Below are 21,135 nucleotides of genomic sequence, written 5' to 3' on the forward strand. Positions count from 1 at the left end.
TCTGAATAACAGAATTAAGCAAGTTTAAAATTTATGCATTGCTATCTTAAGTTATATGAAATTTGATGGGAAAGAGGCTTGGTTTTGATTTGAAACCAAATTTGCTGATTAAACTACAGATACTCAGGCTAGGTTCCCAAAATACATCTGAAGGAGACATTTGTAAAATTACATTTTAGCAGGAAGATTGTACAGAAGTAGATTAGTGCTTGACATCTTGAATTTAGACAGATTGTGTCTTTCATAGAATGAAGGAAAAAAAAAATTAACCAGCCCCACCAAGACTACAAAAACTGGAACTGTTTGATTAAAGAGTGTATACACATTTGTGCACATACATGTGCAAATGTTGGAAAAATAGTTTCTATATGGTTTCTTCACCATAAATGCTGCTTCATATCTGACTCAATTTCATGAGACTTAGAAAATCTAACCTTTTATTAATCACAATGTAATGGAACACATTCATCTAATTGCTACAACTCTCAGCTGCATAACATTTGAGTCAGTAAATGAAGTAATAAGCTGCATACAGAGGAGAAAGGTCAGCAAAGCTGCACTGTATTTCATTTATTAGAAATTACAAATCAGAAATCAAAGAAAAAAATAATAAAATTTATGTGAAAAAATAGTTTAGTCTTTCAAGGGAGTGTAATACTTGCACTCAGAAGTTTTTCCTCTCTTGAGTTTTTATGTGAATACTGCTTCCTACTTTCATCTTAATCCATCACACCACAGCAGAGTCAAAACAAACCAAAAAAAAAAAAAAAAAGCCAGAAAAACACATTCATCACACATCTTTCTTTAAAGGCACAAATGAGGCAAACGACTTGAAGATGGAGTAAAACATTGCAAATAAAAGCTTCCCTTCAGAAAGCTTTTCAGACATTACCTATGAAGTATAGAAGAAAAAAAATATGAGTAGTATAACAGTTGCTCCTCAGTGTACTTTGAAACTCTACTAGGTATTTAAGATGTATTCTTATAGTAGTAAAGTGCTCATTATAAACAATAAAAAAAAAACTGAGCACTAAATACACTTCTACTGTTTTAAATGATTAAATAGACTTTGAAGTTCAATACCTATTAGGGCTTTAATTTTCACACCTTTGCATTAAAAAAAAAAAAAAGAGAGAGAGAACTTGCAGGCAAAAGTATAACAACTTCTTTATTTGCCACAAGTACATGCCTGGATGTTGAAAATAGTTAGACATAATTCCACAGTTCAGCGTGTGTGTTAATAAACCAAAGTTGTTAAATAACGACTCCGCCTGTTGCAACAGAGGCCACCTTGATCTGTTTTTCTTGATTGTTAGTGCATTTTTCAAGTGGATTCTGGCCATTTTACTGAGAACAAAAACATCTCATCTAATCCACAGTAACCTGACTGGACGTTAGAGAAGTGCATTTCTGTAAACAAAAGTAAATTGCTTGAAAATAAGTACAGATAACAGCAAACTCTCATTTATTTTCACTCATAAATATATACCTGCTTATATTAGAAAGGCATCCTTCAGTGATGACTTTTCTGGCTTACTCATTTATTCTTTCAGGAATGCTTTGTTTTCAGGGCAGCAGAAATAGGGGAGAAATGAATACACAATAAAAATGAGGTATCTACTATTCCAGCCCTGCAAATTCTTGACGCTTCTGCTACTGCTCTGTTGCATGATAATTTTGTCATAGTATTGCTTGCTGTTTCGGGTTGCAGCTAGATGGACTTCCACCACCAGGAGAAGTTGAGAAATAATAATTTAAGGAAAGGAGGCAAGTGGAGGGCAAACTGGCTTTTAAAGCACCTCTATGCTTCCAAGGAGCAGGGGGTCTTGGTCAGATCTGCATTAAAGAAGCTCTGCCTGGGGCCTGGGTTATTCTGAAGTGGCCCCATTTGCGTCAGCCTGAATCTGAAAAAAAGATATGGTGAGAGCTACCCTATACTCCACCTGCTGAAAACTAAGCTTCAACTGTTGGAAAGTGTGGAGTAAAAGCTAGAGAGAGCCTTTCACATTTTCAGAATTCCCCCCTTCAAGCCCTCTGTTTTCAGGGGCCAGATCCACCTTCTAACTAGCAAGTACTGTTGCAGAAAGACCGAAACATTTGCTGAAGTCCTTCCCATAGCTTCCGTATTTCCAGTGCAGTGGGTATTGGGCAAAAGTCCTATCAAAATCATTCCTTTTAAAATATGGAAATAGGCATAATAAGAATGAGATCTGATGTTCCTATTAAGTAACAGCTTGAGTGTGTCAGTGCAACACTGGCCTTTTAAAACACAGAATTCATCTGTATTTTTCAACATTTTCTAGGTCTCTTCAATGAATAGTAGAAAAATTAAGTAAAGGTTTTTGTTTGTTTTCTTTTTGGTCAGAACTAAATTACAATAACATAAGAGAAAGTGATTTGTTTAAAAAAATGTGAAAAGGAAATGGAAAAGGAAACCAAAATAATTCAATTATGCAGTCCTAGATTCTCTGGATATTCTCTTGTAAGATCAATGAGAGACATATGGAACTGTACGCTCTGCAGAGAATTGCATTTTATGAATTTACAAATTGCAGGGGGGACATTTTCTCTCCCATAGGCACTGACAAAAAGCAGAGCTATACAATAATCAAAAATAGGGAAGACTCGCATGGTCTCCTGCCCGCTGATTTGATAAGCGTTGCAGTGCTGTATGTGCCTAGGCTGACTTGTGATTTGCATCGCTTTTCTGCTCATTCCACAAGGAGATACTGTATCATTCAGTCCAATAAATCAGTGAAGAAAAATACAGTTAGGAGCTGGTCTGAGTTATGGTCTCATTTAATTAAATGAGATTTTGGAGAGCACGATTGCTTTAGGTCTGAAACCAAACAACATCTTAGTAAAAATTAAAAACAGAGGAATGAACGCTGGTAATTGCTGATTAAATTTTCAGACCCCAGTGACAATAACAAGTTTAAACTGATTGCTCGATACGTTTAAAATAGATGACGCCGAACGCATAGCAAAACCACACTGCCACAGCTTATAACTAGACCTTACCGAATGGGGAAGCACCTCCGCACTTTGCTACCTCCGGAGAGCTTAAGGGAATTCAGTGAGGCTGACTGGGACGGATCAGATTAGCGGCGCTTGCCGCCGAGCAACCTCGTCCCGAGCTGCGCCGACCCCAGCTCGGTTCAGCACTTACAGGTGGCCTGAACTAACTAAACTCTCTCTCGATATATGTGCACATTCGGGCTTTCAGCCGTGTTTCTGCAAAGGCCCTCTGCCTCCTTATTTACGGTTCAGAAAGACGGTGCGCAACACGCTGGCCAGGGCGCAAGCCTCAYGTCTCCTCACCTTCTGCCCGTTTTTCCCCGGGAATTTCCATTGCCGCGTGGCAAGGGCCAGCGGCTCAGCCCCGGGAAGCAAACAAACCAAAACTCCCAAACAGACTTTAACGCTTTAACATAAGGGATATGGGAGGGAAGGGTTCGACTACAAGGGCTTGTCAGAGGATATGAAAGGAGAGGAGGAGGAAAGAAGGGGATGGAAAATAACAGGCCACGCTTCAAAAAAAAGCAGCTTCAGTGGCAAAGCCCACTGGCTTAAAAAAAAATCTCACTTCTTATCTTCAGAGAGCTTTTCAAAATGCCAAAGGAACCTACAGACATGAGTTTAACTGCTTTTCTGAAAGACTTTAGCTGCAGATGCTGTAAGGTATTCTGAAGGAGTCATTTAAGCTGGGAAGAGAGGACAGGGAGCAGAGAAATAATACAGAATGGGGGAAAAAAAAGAAGAAAATACGTGCTATTGCACGAAAGGCAGAAGTTAGACTGCTCACCTTCACTCTGACTTTTCAGAATATTAGCAACGTTAATCAAACACAGGGGGTTTCTTACGCCTATGAGGCAACACAGTTTAACTCGTCTTTGCCAGAAAACGCCCCGTGCAAGGGGCTGCTGAACAGACGGGCAGAGCCGCGCGGGGAAGCGGCACCACCCGTGCCRTAGCTGCTCCGGGGCCGCGGCGCTCGCCGCTTGGCGTCGCAAGGCAGACGGGTTAAACACGGCATCGCTTGGAAGGTAGTCCGGCCTGCAGAGCGGAGCGGGTGAGAACAAAATCACGGGTCACCAGCAAATGCCTGAACGTGCCAGGAATTGCCTTGAACCTGTGGTGCACACGGAGACTTCTGAGCATTTACTTCAGAGTAGAGCTCCTAGCAGGTGAGCAATGTGAGTGCAGAAGCAGAACAACGTAAGCATTGCTCTCTCTCGCTCTCTTTAATATCATTTCTTCTTTTAGCAAGTGATGATTAACAAACATCATGGAATAAAGGTAGAGGATCTATTGAACAGAAAAAACCTCCAACCTTTTGCAAAGAGGATACGAAGTTTTAAGTTTCTATTTCTTTTACTTTCCTTTAATAGGTGAGAATATATGAAGACTGGACTATTGACCCCAGCTTTTCTCAGCTGACATCAACTGAACATTCAGCCTATTTAAGGCTTGCAAATAACGCTTTGGACATCAGTACCTGAAAAGCAGACCTCTGTGGAAATCCGGTCAAACTTTTATATTTAACATTTAAACGATCATTAACATTGTTTTGTTATGATTAAAACATTGCTGTTTTAAACATAAAAATGAATCCCTCTCTTCAGTAGTAAGAATTCAGATTTCAGAGTTGTGTAAATTGTACGCTTTATTTAATTCTGCTCCAGAAAACAGATTAGGAGCTTTTTTAGGTCTTCCATGTAATTTCTTTTTATCCCCTTTTCTAAATATCCCAGAGCTAAACTTTATCACAAAATTGCACTGTGCATCTAAATCCTGCACAATTATTTCCTCGTAATTTTAGAATTCTACAACAGCACCTCCTCTTCCTCTTCCATATTCACCCAGTCCCAACTATCCTCAAAAGACTAGATATTTTACTGCAAGTCCCAGAGATAATATAAGAATTGAGACTCTCAGCACTCATGAAGAGGAAATGAAAAGAAAAAAGCCCCAAAGCGAACAAACTACCCCTTTTATAGCTCTTTTGATGCCTTCAACATTAAATCAAAATAACTATAAAAATAACTATTATCTAAGCCTCCTTGTCTTGAAGCTAAGATCAGGACCTACAATTGACTTAGAGCCTAGCATACAGCCATTCTTCTTTAAAGCGCTGGCAATAACGCATGATACATTTTTGTTTCTCCCCTGCAGTTCAAACCATTATCATCTGAGTTTGCTCCCTTCTCTGATGGGTAAAATATCCATCCCTCAGTCACTCTTTTCACCTAATTCATCTTCCGTTTCTCCTTGCCAAGATGCATGCACTTCCTTCTTCCCATCTTGGGATGATGGGCAAGCCTCAGTTCTTTTAACTTTTCCTCTAAAAGAGAGGCCTGCATCAGAATTCTCAAATCTGAATCTCCCCAAATCCTAGGGAATTCTGGACATAAGCCTTAATTTTGGGGCATACATTCTCTCCTCTATTTTCTTTACAGGGCAATATTTTTCAGAGTCACAGAATAGCTGGGGTTGGCAGGTACCTCTGGAGATCACCTAGTCCAACAACCACCTGCTCAAGCAGGGGTGACTAGAGCAGGTTGCCCTGGACTGTATCCTGAAAAGTCAGGTTTTTAGTATCTCCAAGGATGGAGACTCCACCACCTCTCTGGGCAGCCTGTGTTAGTGTTCAAGCACTCTTGTAGTAAAGTCTTTTTTTTTTCTAAAAAAAAAAAACATTCAGTTATATTATGTTTAATTTTTAGTCAGTATGTCTCTTAAGAGCAAAAGGAAGTGTCTCCCCACTCTGCTCCCTTAGACCCTTAAGTACGAAGCTCAGTCTAGTAGTACTTCTTATCTTTATAGATGAGAAGATGTGGTCCAGAAGCAGAAAAGGTTCAGGGATATTCAAGGTTCTTTACTCGTTAGATCATAAAAAGCCTCAGAATAAAAGGAAGAAAAGAAAAGGAAGAAAAGCAAACAAACTCACATTACTCTTTGCTAGCACACTGAGGGACGGTGCACTGCAAATGGCAGCAGGGTGCTTGCCATCAGCCACCGCATTTTAAGGCGAACAAGACCCGGGAATGACTCAGAGGGGGACGCACAGTAGTCCGTGCATTCTCTTTGCCTTTCAAATCAGAGGAAAATTGTACACCTTTAAAAAGCTGTTTACTTTGCTGGAATGGTTTACTGGAGCACTACCACCAGGCACCTTTAGGAAGGACGTTATATTATTTATTCTTATTATTACTCGGTTTGTTAAAACACTCTACGCTCGGGACCCACTTGGGATTTGTTGACTAAGAGGTGAGATCTGAATTAGAGAACATGACAGAGCAATGCTTCCTGCCTGCTAAACAGGCGGGAGAGGGCTTCCTCTCTTCTTTCCTTGTTTGTGGGTGATATTTCTTCACAGAATGAGGGGAAAAAGAGTATCAAGGAAAGCTAATTATACTTTTAGAAATTTCTCATCTACAATTCAAATCAGGATTTCCCTGGGAGGGATTCAGATTTTACATATCGCATGTGCTTACCTTCATCGTGCCAAATGGCTGCAGAAGCTGAGGTGTTTTCCATATCAATGGTATTTCATACATGAAGTTCAAAACCACCCATGCATTTATGCTAAAATGAATTATCCAATTTAAACATGCAAAAATCAGGCAGGTTTACAAATGAGACTCCATTTTGAATTTCTCTCTCCTTGTCTCTATTTCAAAAGGGAAAGGCAAGCTTACAAAACAGTCAGGGATGACTAACTTTCATGTAAAGGATCTCAGCACCATCAGGGAAACGACATGACTTTAAAACCTGGTTTGCTGATGCAACAGACAGTAACATCTCTAGTCTTCCCTGGCTCCAAATAGTCTCTTAGATGTTCTTTTCTTCAGCAGCTGAAAAGATGACCTGAGAGCAACTGCTTCTGCTTACTGGGTTAATCTTTTAGGAAACACTGATTGGAGGCAAGTAACCAGGCATGCAAAGAGGGCAGGAAAACAGCCAGCCAACCTGCTCCAGAACAAGGGGACACCTTGTTCCACCAGGAACCTGCCATGCAATCTTCATTTTGCCAGTAACACCATTCATAAAGGAATAATTTCCTCAGCAGAAAGAAGTGTAGTAGAAACTGCTGGTTTCTAAGGCTTTCTTCCACTTAGGATAAGCATTTCATTTATATACTCATGTAAGACGCAAAACAAAAATAACTGCAGAAAATAAAAAAGATCTCATCTGAACATCGTCTCTCCCAGAACCCAAAAGCGTTGGCGCATACAATGCGACAGTCTTCCCTTTCATGCTATGCTTCAGTCTGTATTTTGCTGAAGTACTTTCCCCTAAGTTAACAGGGGAAAGAAACAGTGTTACTCTCCAGTATGGACAATTAAAAATTGATGCTTGATTTTCTGGTGATGAACCCAGATGTCAAAGTAAAGGGCACATTATAAATGATTCATTAAATGTGTAAATAACAAGCAATATGCAAAATGTCATTGCTAGACAGAGACATTGATATCTGAATGAAAATAAGCAGAGCTTGAAGATAAGAACTTAAAATGAGAATGCTCTCCAGGAATCAAACCCTATTCACACTCTTGTGCCACTTCCAGCCTATCAGAAGAATTAAGGTACCTCCACATCAGTGTTTTATTTTGCATCAGGAGAGGGCAATATACGAATCACCCCAATTACAACACTTGGGTTCCAGTCACAGAATGGTCTCAAAAAAGAACATATGAACTGTATTCTTTTTGGATGATTTAAACCTAAACTCCAGCCACTGGGCAGACCATGGAGCCAGACAAGCTGGCCTGAAGTCTCTCTCTCCAAAAGCAGAAAATGGGATGTTGGGTCCTCTACCTAACCCATGCCTGTTGTTACTTTTGTTGTCTACTAATACAGACACTGCTTGATTCAACTGAAAAGTCAAATGTATGATAGTAAACAGAGCTTGTAGGTCTTGGGAAAACTTTATAAGTTTGTGCTCTTTGTATGCTCTGTCACTGTCTTTTGCTTTCAGGAAGCTGATGGCGTAGCCAAAGTGGATTTATGACCTTGAAACGATGGCTCAAACAATCCCTAAGCACAACTTCTGAGCAGAAATACAAGAATCAGGCAGGCTCTAATGCATTTTTGAAAACAAAGCAAGAAGTCATCTAAGAAAAGCCCTTCAATACAAGTTTTTGTTTATCCTGTAATCCTCATCATACATGCTGGAACTATTGAATTGCCACTATCCTTTGCCTCTGCTTTTTACCATAGACAGGAGAAGAAATGACTACAGACTGCCACAGAAACCTGTAAAGATCCTGTGCTTTACTGCGAAGAGCTGTGAAAAGAGCCCCATGCCCTGAGTTACAGCCCTGGGCTCTCCTCGCTCACTACCCAGGCTATCTCCAATGTAGTTTGCATTGGTCAGACCTTGGACTGCCTGCCAAAAGGGCTCTAGGACAACATATCAATAAATCCTTTCTGTTTTCAGTTACAAAATTATCTGTATTCTTGTCGAGGACATTTAGGGAGTTTTCAAACAAGCCAGATTTTGAGAAGCCTTCCTGCGATACAACGTTTCCTGCCAGGGAAAACAGGAGTTCTAGTTAATAGCACGATTCCCTCTAAACGCTGAACACCTTTAACTCATGAGGCTTCCCAAGAGGAGCTGAGGACATTTAACATCTTTGGAAGACCAAATTCAGATAACACCCTATTTTGTCTTCTTCTCTGCTTGGTATCAAAAATAAAGATTTAAGCTTGACGTATGACAAGGAATGCAGAACATCTAATCGTCTGGACACATCCATGCTACTCAGGCACTTGAAGTCTCTACTTGCAGTTCAGCTGAGAGATTTTTACAACACACTCAAAAACATTCTGCTAAAAGTGTTCTTCAATGGAAAGTGAATACTTCCAAAACAATTCTTTTCTGTGGGAAGCCTGACATTTAAAGTAGTAATATTAAAGACAAAATATCAAAAAAAGCTCATAGTTTGGTTTTCTGATACTTTTGAGGAAAAGTTTCATAGGAACCATTTTTTTTTGATCAATTGTATTAGGAATAGTCTTCTTTTTCTTTTTTCCTCCACACAATTGATTTTTAAAGTAGATATCTAGGAAGGATTTTATATCTATTATCAAACGGATATAGCCATTTGACTGAATTTCCCACCCATAACGTATACCTGAGCTCTGCCATTAAGAGTCCAGAACCTGGCCTAACCATTACTTAATTAAATGTTATGTCACCAAACAAATCTCATTTAAAATGATACCATCTTCCCCATGTTTTAATTCAGCTCAGCAGCTCTGAATACAAGTTTCCTCTATCTCTGTAAGAGATAAGCTGAAGCTATCTGCTGCTGCCCTTGTTTAATGTTGTGACTTCAAAGGGCATAGAAATAGCATCCTCAAGCTGCTAGGAACCTCCCCCCCCGAAAGCATATTCATGGCCTTCGATTCATATCTCTGTCTCCACTTAAGAAGTTACACCACCAATCTCTCCAATTTACGGTGAACTAGTACAACATAGTTTGTGTGCCATTGACTCACCACAGAAGATGCAGGCTAGTTATTTGTATAGCACACATTGGATCATGCAAAGCCTCAGATGCCACAGCACGCTTTCTCAAATAGCTTCATGCTTCCCAGCGCCACCCAGTCTCTACTCATTCCCCCCCTCCCAAAACAGGCTGCAATCTTCAAAGGTAACCACAACTTCCTGGCGTTCAGCAAGCCTTCAAATAAGTATTACTGTTATAAATGTTATAAATTGTGTGTGCATGCCCTTATGTCCTGACCAGCTTTCAAAAGGGTGACAATTATGTTCGTATCTGAGGTTAAATACGAGGAGGCACATTTCCTATTCCATATGGGATGCCATGATGCATGCATTTGGAAGGAGAACACAGAGATGCATCTGGCTGCAACTACAGATACCCAGAGAGCCTGACTGCAAATCTATAGCTCTGTAATTCCCTGTTAAAGTACTTTATTAGAAAGAAACAGGAAGCAATATTAAGAAAAAAAAAAAGAAAAAAAAACCCATACCCAGACTTGACTTTCAAGTTCAGTCAGATTCACATCATTTGCTGTTTAAATACATGTAACTCCCCACCTGAAATGACCACCGGCAATCCTTTCTTGAAAAAGTGCTCTTGCACATCAGATAGCAAAACCTGGCACGGTCTGGTGTCTAACTTTGCTATGAACTACGCTATCTTCTTTATCAGAAAGAAGCAAGAGCAGATAACCACATTTTTGATACAATGTGCAAATACGATTAAGCAACTAGAAGGCTGTCTGTTCACTACATATCACACAACAAACACCCCTTGAGAGCAAGGCAGCCGTTTTTAGCGGTATTAGCTCAGATTCAGTGCTGAAGCGTGGTGTTTTCATCTTCCCCATAGGATTAAGAGTGAAGTGGCACTTTTTCTCCCCTGCTAGCAGTGAATGATCAAGTTGATTATGGTCAACATTGTTATGCTAATTTAGCCACGTGGAAAAAAAAAAGAAGAAAATCAAAGCAGCTTTTCAAGTTTCACAGCCTTCTGCTAAGATACATATAACATATTAAAAAGCAAGGAAGGTTGGAAGCCCATCTCTTTACTAATGTGATTGTATTTAACTGGCACTGCTCTCAGCAGTAATTGAGATAGTGTCAAAATATGGGGTTGCCTTGAATTCCAAGCACACATAATATGAATGATGTCAAATAAACTCACTGCAATTTAGGTTCAGTTTCTTTTCAAAGCATAACTGTACATGCCAGTGTTTCATTCAGATAGAAGAGAAATATGAGAGGAAAGGGCTTTCTAAATTGTATACTTTAACAAATGAGTAGGAGCACATTTATCCTCTTTCCTTTTCATGTCATGAGTAGTTATAGCAAAAATAATGGCCACAGTAGTTCATATATTAAAATGCAAGAAATATTAAAAGACATCTAAACCAACCTTGAAGTGGCTTGTTGAAATTACATGTTTTAGGTAATTACCATTGGAAAATAGTGCTTAAATTGTAGAGTGAAATTAAAAACACCTTACACCACTGGTGACTCCTCTGATAAATCAATGTCAGGCTTGACATAATAGCAAGTTACACTGAAGGCAGCAGAAAGCCCCAGATCCTGTGAGACTACTCAGACTATAGTTTGAAAGCAGAAAAGACACATCTCTGGTTCCTAACAGTGTTATGTAAATACAAGAGAAACATACAGCATCCAGGGTGATATCATGGAGTATAGGAAGAAAGGGTGATCACAACATTAAATTAAATCATGGCAAGTATGATAAACAAGCTGCTGAAACCCATAAAAAATCCTTATTACACTACATAAAACAGATGCTATGGATACTTCTAAAAAGCAGTAAGATGATCTGAAGAGAACGGCACAAGGAAAAAAAATATATTGTGGTAAGTATTTTGGCCTTTGTGAGATGATTACAAGTATAAATTATTATTTTGCTGGTGAGTTATTCTATAATAGCAGCTTTATGTTCATGGTATCTGCTAACTGCAAATCTGACCATAGTCCACACATGCTGCTGTGTTTTTGAAAATGATTTACTTTATACTACAGTCATGAAATTCTATTGCATAAAATCACCACATCTCTTGATAGGTCAGTAATAAGAGATCTTAAAGTTCAAATTTCACTAAGTAGTTCTTTAAGTGATCCTGCAATACTTCAGTAAGAGATAAAAATTCTTACATTCTTAAATTCAAGTACTGGATGTCCTAAACTCTGGAGCAGTCATAATCCATTTTCTTTTCTTAAATTGTTAGTTATATAATTACATATATAATTACATAAATACATAACAAAACTACTCAGAAGATCTAATTCTTTAGTATCAGCAAGATTTTATTGAATATGCTCTAATACCCTTCACTGCTCGTAATATAAGTAGTAATACAAAATAGTCACCTGTCTATCACTACAATCTAGGACATTTTCAAACTAGCAGCATTACTTTAACACAGCCAGAACACCATGCCTATTACAACATGGGCTACAGAACCAAGAGATCCATAGGTGACCCCTTCTTCCCCAGAGAAAATAATTTTTTCTTCAAGCTATTCAAATGTTTTATTGAAATTATTGGTTTATAACATGGAATTAAAAAAAGACTACATGCCTTCAGAACTTTTATGAAAAACGAATGCTATTACATTGAGGACAGCGTACCATTCACTCCTGTGCTTTTAGTAGTGACCATCATGAGAATACACCATTAACAAAGCTACTATAAAGTACATTCAAGGAACTTGAACGTGGAGAGCAGCTTGTCAAAAAGAGCCCATGAAATAACATGTCAGGTCAGTACACGTTTTCCTGTACGCCAGCACTGCAGAATAAAACCAGCACATTCCTCAGTTGATCCTGCATTTAGTTATTACAGATGGTTTCTATCAGATAATTCAAAGTCTGCATATTACCCGTGAAATTGCTACTTGGAATATTTGCATATCATGTTATTCTAATTACATGATAGTATCCATTTAATTAACTAGGACTCTGTTAATTATCACTTTCACAAATCAACAAAACATGTCAAAATTGATTTTGGTGACTAAAAACTCTAATGTCCATGGAAGTCATCTAGTATCTATGGAGTATTTTCATGAGTCTTTGAAGCAGTTCTCAGCAAGAGTATTTAATCATATAATTTAGCTTGCCAAATGTTCCCATTAGTGACATTCATGTGCTTGAAAGTACTTTAGAAAAAAAATGTACAAGTTGCAAAAACACAGAAAAAGAAAAAGTCACTGTAGAGCTTAAAAATAATTACAAACTGAAGAAAATATTCTTATGATTATTATTCAGGTATCTTTAGTAGAAAGAGAAAGCTCTACATTTCAAATTCTTCATTTTCCTTAATTCACCATACAATAATTTCAATAGGAAACATATTTGACAGCAGTGATCATGTGGAAACGTCCATTAGTGGAAGTGAGCTTCCAGTTCACTGCTGGATGAATTACTACAGCTACCAAAAAACATTTTCAAAAGTAAGATGAATTACACCACAAGTTTTATATTTCAAAGCTCTGAGAGTTTGTTAGAAAAGTTAGTGGAACAGGTTTCAGTCCCTGTGCACATCTACTTGAGAGGTGAACCCAGCAGACCACAAAATTGCATCAACTCCAGAAAGACAGGACATGAACCTACCCATTTCTGTGGCATTGCTTTATCAGCTAAGTCTAAATGCTGCTCTGCCCTGTATACTGGCTTCTGTTGACCTATTCCTTAGCTGTGGAAGTCTCTCCATGCATAGGAAGAAACAGCGAGCTGTGTAGCACGGGTGCCCAAGTGACTAAACAGACACCAATTTGTAGTGCCAAGCACTATGCCATGCCAGGTCCTTTTTGAATCTGGTCCCCAAAAAAGCACAAAGGGATGATCTACCTTAAGACTTCTGGTGGTACATGGATATTTCTACTGCATTAATAAGGATTTTCTGATAATTTGCAGAGCAAATATTTACCCCTCATGTAACCCTCCCAGAAGATTTGATTCTTATGACACAAGAGGTCAGACAAGACAGAAAAATTGGACCATCAGTTCCATGGCTATCAACCATCCCTTTCCAGTGATCACAAATCACTGCTAGACCAATGTCTAAGCACATACTCAGGTACCCACTTCATTAAAACCATTACAGAGTCCCCACAGCTAATTATAGTACGGAACCTAGTAGAACAACATTTCTTTTCAGAAACTCTGGGAACAGGTTTGTTCCAAAAACCTCCAAAAAATTATAATTTCACAATACTATAAACCAGTAAAAATGAACGATTTCAAGCTCCTTTGATTCTTGCCAATTTTTCTGTCCATTGCCCCTCTTTCATTACTAAATACATTGGCTGTGAGCCAAATAATACAGATGTCAAACACACATGATCACCTTTAGGTTTTGTGAATTGTTATATATCTGTGTCTGATAGTGATTAAAGTCTTGTATTTGAAAAGCTCAGGCCTTAGAAAAGGATTTTGTCCAGAATCTACACTCAGCTATATATTTCACAGACAACTTCATAAAGGCCCCAAACTGACTGATTCCTCACCTTCTAATCCATCCCCACTTCATACTTATTGTGCTGCACAGTCTACTATTTTTAATTAAAAAACAAAGAAATAAATTTTAAAAAAGAAAAAATAAAAATCAAGCCTACACACTTCAAGAGTCAAAAATACCATGTCCTGACACAGCTTATTCTGCAGCTTCATGGTCAGTTCAAGTGCCCTGCGTTCCACATATTCTGTATTTTAAGGTCTATGATCTCCCTTTGGCTGTAAGACACTCATCTCTATTTTAAAGATACTGCATGTACCCTAGAAGCACTGTCAGGGGCATCACTTCCCAAAGTGACACAGATTTTGAACACAATCATAATTGGGTCATTCTAACTATGACTAAAAAGGTACAAGACAACGGAGACCAAAAAAGAACCTCATGCCAAAAACCAGCTAGCTGCCTCGTGCTTTTTATTTTTTAATTCAGTAGTTACGATGAATTTTGATACACAGGGAGGAAAAAGGCAACTACAGAAGCGTTAAAGAAATTTGTCTTAGAGCATTCATTTCGCCTGTGGCTCCTACTGTGTATTAAGCTTTCCTCCTGGGTGGTACTTCGTTGTACTGGATATTGATTCTGACTTTGTAAGATAATTTGATATTGTGTTTTGGATTGGATTACATGGTAAAATAGAGAGCTTAATGGTATAATGCCACTTAATCCATAAAAGGAATAGGCCAAGCCCAAACAGTACTACAGTCATTTTAGATATCAGAAGCAAGGATCCCCTCAAAGCACTAGAGCAGCACTAACAAGGCACACAACACGAATGTCGAAGTTCACATATACACACAGGAACTGAATCCTGAACTACACTAATATCTCATTCCAAATGCAGATGGATTTATTAGATAATAGGATATTAGATGAGGATAAGTAGAGCTATAGTGGATGTGAAGGGGGAAGGATAAAAATCAATCACCCCAAACTGTACCCACTTGATTGCAAATATTCTAAAAGCAAAGTAACACATTGCATCACTTGCTCCCCCCCCCCAAAAAAAAGAAAAAAAAAGAAAAAAGTGCATACTAAATCACAGTATTTCTCATTTGCAGCTTGGCAACATCTTACTAATTTTCATGCTGCCATACTCATCAACACATCTATTTGTGCCCAAGGGGAGTCTCTCTCACTGCAAGCCCGGGAAAGGGAATTGTAAACTTTTTGCCTTTGACTACCTGTGTATCCTTTGTTCCCTCCATCTCCCTGAGGCAGGCATCATATTCTCATCGTCTGAAGCACCTACTCAGATACAGTTAATACAGCCACATCTAATTCCTGTCACCCAAGCTTTCCTCTGGATACCTCCGGAGAATGAAAACCCAAGAACAGCCCCATCACCCACCGAGTAAAGGACAGCTCTATGCAGATACTACAAAAATAGCACTGCTAGGTCAGGACTGCAAAGAATCATTACCATTAATTCTGTTAACCAAAACCTCGTCTCTCTCCAAAGGCTCTCCAAAGGGATACCACTCAAGCAATCTCGCATTGTGGTCTACAGTTCAATTAGACTAAATATGCATCAAAATGGTAAAAGCTATGCTTCTTCCTCTCCAGAGACAGTCTGCTTCAATTTATTCGGGAATCCAGAGCTAAATTGTCACCACTCCACGCACAAGGGTCTGGGAAAACATCAGGAGTCATTTTTCCCTGAGGTTACAGAGAACTTAGAGCCTTCATATATAAAGAAAGTGGGAGTATGCAGTGCTGTGCCCACTGGGATAGCATATCTCCCATTTAACACAATTTTTCTCAAGCCCAGTTAAGTAACCAGCTGCCCAGTGTATTGGCATAAAAATATCATTTAATATTCAGCCACAGGACATTTCACCGATGCTCCTCATGTTGACTTCACATTGTTTTCTGAAACATACTTACGTTACAAGACTTGCAATAATATTGTTTCAAATTGAATAATAATCCACTGCCACCAAGATTATTTTAAAATAAAGGAGAATGTCCACCAGTTGGTTCACATAAAATCTCATTAGTGTCTTCTGACTGTTTTGACATGTCTTGGAAGAGAACTGTTCATTACCATGCAAATGGAGATAACCTCTATTTCTAGGCTAATTGTCAGATAGCAGTTTGCATTTCAAATACATTTGGCAATTTTCAAGCCAAGCCAATCTTCCAAGCCTAAATTATAGGGGAACTAACACAGGACTTTAAATTGTAAACGGCTTGAAATATTGACTATGAAATGCTTCTGTCCCTTCTGTAATACCAGAGAGAGAAGGTATTCATACATTCTATATCGTACCACAGAAGGGGATAAAATTAGAGGTCTCTGCCACCATGAATATTTTAGCTGGGAGGCCAAATTCTGGTTGTTTCATGGTGAATACCACACACAATGATATTGATGAGACTTCATGTAGATAATACAATGTGAGTAAAAGATGTCATGTTCCAGCAAAATCAGAATGCAACCAAAAAAAGAAAAAAAGACAAGCATACTGAGTATGAGAGAATTAAAATTATAGTAATATATCATATATCAGGGAAAAGTTATGAGTAATGTTTAAGTTTTTTTTATTATTATTTAAATGAGCTCCAGAAAGATGCAGAAAATTTACACGGGTAATATTAGAGTCTATGGAAAGTTTGCAGTCAAACTTCTGTTCTGACCACAATTCTCAATGTTGGAAGCTAAGCAATAAGAGAATTCCTTCCCTTGCTGGAGAAGGCACAGGAATGCCATTAACTGATGCAAAAGGTAAATTTCTTACTCAAGTTTTCCTGCTAGAGATACATAAAAAGCTGCCACCTTCATAGGAAATATCTCTGGAGACTCTGAAAAACGTCACCCTTTGAGCCTGAAAGCATGACCAACTCAGATAGCCATTGCGCTCTTCTTCCAGAGACCACTGCGTTTGCGGTCCAAGTGGCCAAGGCAGGAAGCAGCACTGGCCACCAGGGGCAAGAAAAGCACTTTAAACTACTGCAGCAGGATCTGCAAGGGGAGACTGACACAACCTTTGCTTTTGAATATAGCTGTATTTCGAATTCTGCTATGCTGGGCAAGCAATATATGCTCTTAGGCTGTCTGCTCTTCAAGCTGGGAGACTAAATCTAAGCACTTTGACCACTCAATAGTTTGTGAAAAATGAATGCAAAGCAAACAAGCATTTGCAGAAGGAAAAAAAAATAACACCCCTGATACTATTGGCTCTGAAGCAACTTTAAGATATTATTCGCCCTCACAAAAGGTCACCAAGAGAAACAATAACAGCAGCTCAGAAGGAGCTTTGAGGATTATGATACTGAGGAACACTCTTGACTTATATGGGATATATACGGGACTTATACGAGATGCGGGATTCCTCTGTTTCATTACAAAAAATAATTTATGAATAGGTAAAGCAACAGCACTAAGAACGTAACAACCCAGCTAGGCGGACTGACCTTCCCTGAAGCTTGACAGATTTGTTCAAGTGTTTTATTAGGAAAGCAACTTCTTTGTCTGATATGTAAATATATATATACACAAACACACATATATATCTATACACACACACTTTAGCTAAACACAATTATACTGCACACAACCCTCTCCTATCCATGATGCATAATACCCTATCCTGTGAGATTTCAAGGCTAGAATGCTGCATTAATAACACTCCATATGGTGTTGTGTTTTCCTTGGGATGGTATATATGTTGTTCTTTTTGAATTGTTGAGGTTTGTGAAAGCTCAGAATATGTATTTATTTTTGCATTCTAACCCCTGCCTGTCTTCTGTCTGTAGAAAAACATGATACCTATGGTGGTGTTTTCCCCAGTACCAACTAGATCTCTTGTAAAGAATTGGTTCATTTTTGACCAAAAAAAAAAAAAAATGCTAAGTATTCACACACACACATCCCCAGAGAGAGCAAGAAGAATGACGTGCTATTGCAGCTTATTGTGATGTTCTACAGCTATTCCCAAGAAGCTTGGAGTTTAAATTTTAAAGCTAGGTTCTACTGTCTATTTGTTCAAAGAAACTAAAATACTCAATTCTTCAGAGTCTAATTCCAAAATCACTTTCAGTGCAACTTTTCTACACAAAAGCATAGGTATTTTTCCTCCCTTACAGTGTTTTTGCTTTTAGAATCAATACTTACTTATTTTGGACAATATTAAAAATTCTCCGAGGTCATCATACAAGCAATAGCACTTGTGTATATGATATCTTAGAACTGATTAATGTTTTTTTCTGAATACTCAGCAACAGTGCCATTTCTCTGACCTCTTCCTCATTCTGGAAGAAAGAATAAAAACAACATTTTGTCTGTGGTCATGTAAATCACGTATTATAATAAAGAAAATATGATTATATACCAACTGCCCTCTTCTGGATGGCATCACAACTATGCCACCACATGGTACAAGAACTCAGGGGTTATAAAACAGACAACCTTTCTACAGAAAGATTGTCGGTTGTCCTTTCCATCCCATCTAGAAAAATCATTTTCCACGTCCTTTGATCTATATTTATCTGTATTTCTATAGATCTACAATAGATCTATATCGATCTATATGATCTATTATAAAATAACAATAATAATAAAAGTCAGTCCTTCAAACAGCATGATGCCAAGTACAAAAAGGTGATGTTCAGCAGTAACTGAAAGTAAGTGGTAACTCGAACCACATAAGAGAAATCACAATCTCGTAACAATGCCTGTGGAACATAAGGAATGAGTCAGAAATACAGTATACGACCATTGGCTTATTGAGTAACCTTATTTACGTGTAATAAGAATTTGAAACAGGGGAAGAACAAGAAGTGCTTTTACCAATAGGAAGAAAAGCAAAAGCGATAACTCAAGTAAATCAGAGCCCCAGCTATACTCTACTAGAATAGAAAAATCCCAATTACACTCAAAAAAACAAACCTAAGAAAACAGGAAGGCTTATAAATTATGGGAAAAGTCTAAAGACTGTCAGCGGGACTTGCCTCTATTCTCACCAGCCTGGCAAAGAGCCTCATAATGTCCACACTATTTAAAGCTTGCATTTCTCTCAGATTCAGTGCCATGAAAGGTATAAAAAGCAAAAGGTATTTACAACAGTCTTTTCTAAAGAAAAGAGAATCAAATAAACACCCCCAATACACAAAAGTAAATAAACTAATTAAAACATAAACAGAGCACCCAAATTTCTCCTGTTTGACCTACTTCCATGCAACTTAAGGATCAGAAGGAATATTTGGGCAATTGGCTGGTTCCCAGGAGGGAAGCAGGTAAATAAATGAAGGTAGAAATGGCAGGGAACGGATGAACACGTAGGTCAACACGGAGGTGCCATAAAGCTGTGAACCACATTGTGCCTGCAGCATTCAAAGGATGATCAAAAGCAAAGGATAGGAAGATGGAAAGCGTGTAGGATGGGCAGCTGCCGAGGAGGGATTCGTATTTCTGAGACTACTGTGGCACAGCTAGGATGGCACATGCATATCACTCTTCTGGGGGGTTTTCTCCTTTGCTTTTTAAACAATCCTCACATCCACTAAGCATTAAAGCCTACAGGAAAGAACATGCTATAGAAAAGCTACTCATGTGATCTCTAGAAAGATAATTCTGCTTCAGTTAAAACATTTTCTTTAACTTTCTATTCTTTCATATCCCCTCCCTAAAAAAAAAACAAACAAAAAAAAAACAAACACAGAAAACAATAACAACAAAAAAAACTTCAGGAAAAGGAAGGTAGCATTTCAATTTCACACCAGACTGTTGGAATTGTTCTTTACTGCCCAACTTACTGCTAGAGTTATGTACCACTTCCCCCCCACCGTGCTTCATCCTATTATGTTACTTTTACAATGAGCCCACTGGAGCGTAAAGCCATTCGGGGCCTCTCTAAGGGTGGTCTTCAGGCACAAGCTACTGTATCAGTAAAAATCAAATTGTCCCCTGCGTAACAAGTTCACAATGCCTGAACTCACCAAAACAGAACTATTATAACACTTTAATGTGCAAGAGGGATCCTATAAAATTTTGTGATAGCATGGCACATTTGTTAATTAATTTCAGATATAACAAAGTAAGAGAGAACAAGGAAAAAAAAATCAGGAAACTATTTTGAGCACGTTATAGAGCCTCTGTTGAAATACTGTAGGAAAGCTAGAAAATAGCAGAAGACTTGTTTTTGAAAGGAGGTATGTAGCAGGATCTTTTTTTCCTGCCACTGCTAAAAGGTATTACTAATAGAAAATTAATCTTGAGAATAAATACGACATCCAAATCTGGAAACAATAAAAATTAAACAGTCAAAATTGTGGTTTGAATGAAAAACTGAGCTTAGCCATGCTCAGATGCTTTACAATAGTGGTTCTGAGAGGTTTTAGGTATGCAGGAAAATAACAATTGAAACCCAACGTATATTTAAGGTCTTATCCCAGATTGTGGTCAGGATCTTAATCTGCTGCAAACTTCTACAATTAGTTCGTCCAGAATGTCACAGTGCCAAGTCACTGTTTATTCTGTAAACCAGGTCATTTTTTTACCCAAAGGCTTCAGGATTCAGTTTCAGGATAAATGCAATTAAAGATATGAGTAAACAGTACAAATCGTGAAAAATAAATTGTCATACACCAGAATTGCTTTATCTTTCTCTATTTAAGGCTTCGAGTGGTCTCTTAGCTATGCCAGCTCAGTTCTTACCCTGCTTACGGACCTTGTTATTGAGCACTGGTAAGATATCAGTGAAATGTCACTACTATTGGATAGAGAAAAGAGGAAATTGCAAGTGTATTAAATTTAAAATGTTTAACAACCATAGATTTATTATTTCTAGGTTTTTAATAGATAGATATTAACTATAACCCACAAAACTCACTGACATAAAAATTAAATTAAGAGCTTAGAAAAATAATAATAGTAGAAAGGAATAATAAAACCTTTGTAAGGATGATGGCATCTCAAGGCAAACGCGTGAGCTTCTATAAAAAGCCTGCACTGTTATGCTTCAATAGAATGGCTGTTGGATTGTCTCTGGCTTAGTTCTAAGAATATCTGCTTTCTGTTACAAACCTCTCTTCTAGGAATTTCTTCTGTGGTTTTAGGTCAGTCATGGGCATCAGCTGCTGTTTTAGGCCCCTAAATCCA

Source organism: Rhea americana, unplaced genomic scaffold (assembly GCF_003343005.1).
Source record: "Rhea americana isolate MKP2758 unplaced genomic scaffold, rheAme1 scaffold_22, whole genome shotgun sequence".
Taxonomy (NCBI): Eukaryota; Metazoa; Chordata; class Aves; order Rheiformes; family Rheidae; genus Rhea; species Rhea americana.